At 51.5% G+C, this 2751-nt stretch overlaps 1 protein-coding gene across 1 annotated transcript in view; it reads right to left on the minus strand.

Moving 5' to 3' along the window:
• CNOT1 (CCR4-NOT transcription complex subunit 1) overlaps nucleotides 1-316 on the minus strand; it is a 111224-nt gene extending 110908 nt beyond the window's left edge. The window contains exon 1 of the mRNA XM_044663095.1: nucleotides 209-316. The gene's annotated coding sequence lies outside the window, so the exon portion shown is untranslated. The remainder of the gene's footprint in view (nucleotides 1-208) is intronic.
• Nucleotides 317-2751: the final 2435 nt, after the last annotated feature.

The raw sequence follows: 2751 nt of genomic DNA on the forward strand, positions 1-2751 counted from the left end.
CCGGGCCCGGGCGAGGGCCCAGGAGCGGCCGGGCCCCAGGCCCTGCCCGCCCGCCTCCCTCCCTCGGTGGCCCAGGAAGAGGCGCCTCCTATGGCCACGGGACACCCCCCCCCCCAGCCCCTGCCCCGCTCCCCTCCCCCAACCCCGCGTCCGCGTTCCGGAGCTGACGCGGTGGCTACTCGCCGGGCCCCGCTCCGGCCGGGCTCACCTCAGGCGGCTCCGGGGGCGCTGGACACAGGCAGGCTCCTGGGTCCCGGGCTCTCCCTCTCCTCGTCCCTCCTCCCCCCCTTCTCTCTCTCTCTCTCTCTCCTCTCTCTCTCTCGTTCTCTCTCCCTCTCTCTTCTTCGGTTAACTCCGCTTGTTTCTCGACAAAATGGCGCCGGAGGTCGCGCGCTCACGTCGCGGCCTTTCCCCTCCCCGTTTCCATTTCACCATTCGCTGCCTGCACGGGGCGGGCGGTCCTGGACCTGGACCAATCATAGTTCCCGACCTGTGACTTATACCCAATCAGCGGCCCGGGACCGCGGATTTAAACCAATCACATGCTATCACTCGAGGAAAGTAAGGAAGAAGCCCGGCTCTTTCTGCCAACCACCAATCCAAACTCATCTTTCGCGGGCATTGGCCAATGGCCGCTCACCGGTCCCTCGGGACCTGGAGACAGCCTCTCGCGCCTGCGCCCGTGAATTGGGCCAATGAAAGTGCACCGATACTTCGATTTGGGGCTTCTCGGACGTCCCTCCTGCTCTCAAGGGCTTCGGCCAATAGGATCGAGGCGCTGCATCCCTGAGCAACAATAAATGGAGGGGAAGCGGGCGGGCGGGATAGGGGGGAAGAAAAAGACCATAGGCGGGAATTTTTCCTGCACCAGCAGTGCTTTTCTCTCTTCCCTTTTTTTCAAGAGTAACAAAGCCCAAGGGTCCCCATTCAAGAGACCAGAGTGACAGTTTGGATTTCCCTCTCCACTTCTCCTCCTCTGGAATAATGAGAGATATTCCCCAGGCAGCCCTATTCCAAACATCTCTTTTGGACTCCCCCCAAAGTTCCCGACTACAATTCCCATGCTGCAACGCAAACCAGAGCGGGGGGGGGAGGGGAAACACGAGAACTTGCGCGTTGTGTTCTGGGATATGTAGTTTCTCATGGGGGGTCAAAAGTTGTTGAGGGAATAGTCTTTGGTGTGAGGCATGCTGGGAATTGTAGTCTATTGTGCTTTACACCTGGCCTTTAAAGAGAAAGATTCCAGACTGCCGGAGTTTCCCCTGGACCTGCACGGTCTTTCCCACATCCACTGTAGAGGAGGTGGAGGACCCCAGTAAGGGCCCCTTCCTTGCCGTGTGACCTTAAACATCTTCAGAAACACGGACTGTCAGAGGTAAAAGGTCCAAAAAGACTGCCTGCCCAGAGTCCCTGGAAGCGGGAAGAGATCGTTGAAAGTGGAATGTTTAAAGTGGACGGCTTCCCAGCTGTGTGACCCTGGGAAAGGCACTTTAACCTCCATTACCTAGCCCTTAGCACTCTTCCGCTTTGGAACCGATAGGCGGTATTGATTCTAAGATGGAAGTTAAGGGGCTTTTGTTTGTTTGTTTTTTAAAGAAAAAGGAAGGAATATTAGAGATCTCCTAAATCTAATTCAATTCAACAAGTCCCCTTATTTTCCAGAGGAGAAAACCGAGATTTAGTGACTTGTCCCAGCTTACAAAGGTACCAGCAGCCAGAATTTAGGATTTAGACCCTCTGACCCCCCCATCCTAGGGTCTTTCCAGCACTATACCTCTTCCTTTGTGAGCCTCAGTTCTTCCATCCCTCCGTAAAACCGGGGTTCAGATGAGTAGTTGTGGTCCAACGTCCCCAAAACTTTTGTCCTCAGAAGGAGGCATCAAAGAGATAACTCCTCCCCTGACATCATTAATAGTAGATGCTAAGGTCATGGTAGTCATCCATTCCTAAACTATTACACAAGGAGCAGGACAGGAAATTAAGGATTGAGTACAATGTGTTCTGCCCTACCAGGCTTTCCTCCCAGCACCCCACCCCCTAACCTCACTCCCAGAGTCCCTTTTCTACAGAGTCCAGGAAAAATCTCTTCATTATATATCTTCATTGGGGAAAATTATTGGAAACTACTTTCATCTCCGATTTCACTCCTCCCCCTTTGTGTTATAAGCATATCTTTTGCTTGGAAACAGTAATAATAACAGTGTTTTGAGATTTGCAAAACTCTTTACAAATATCTCATTTGATCCACACAACAACCCTGCTGAGGTGAGATGCTGTTATTATCTCCATTTTACAGATGGGGAAATTGAGGCAGACAGAGGTGAAGTGGTTTGACCAGGGTCACATAGCTGGAGAGTGTCTGAGACTACATCCGAACTGGGGTCTTTCTGACTCCAGATCCAATTTTCTATGCCCTGAGCCAGATATCAAACATTTCAGAAACAAGGAAGACTAATTAGCAGATTCATTAATTGGCATCTGGTCATAGCTTTATGGTACACAATCACTGATTCAACAAATATTTATCAAGTGCTCATCATGACTCTTTGAGGCCTCATCTTAGGGTGGAGGCAAGAGGCAGTCCATCGCCATTTATTAAACACTTGCTAAGTACTAGGCATTATACTAAGTAGTGAGGAATCAAAGAAAGGTCTCTGCTCCCAAGGAGCTCCCATTCCAATGGGGAAACTACAGGTAAAAAATGAGATGTCGGGTAAATGTAAGGTCAGAGGGGGAGGCTGTAGCAGCTTG

Source organism: Gracilinanus agilis, chromosome 2, assembly GCF_016433145.1.
Source record: "Gracilinanus agilis isolate LMUSP501 chromosome 2, AgileGrace, whole genome shotgun sequence".
Taxonomy (NCBI): domain Eukaryota; kingdom Metazoa; phylum Chordata; class Mammalia; order Didelphimorphia; family Didelphidae; genus Gracilinanus; species Gracilinanus agilis.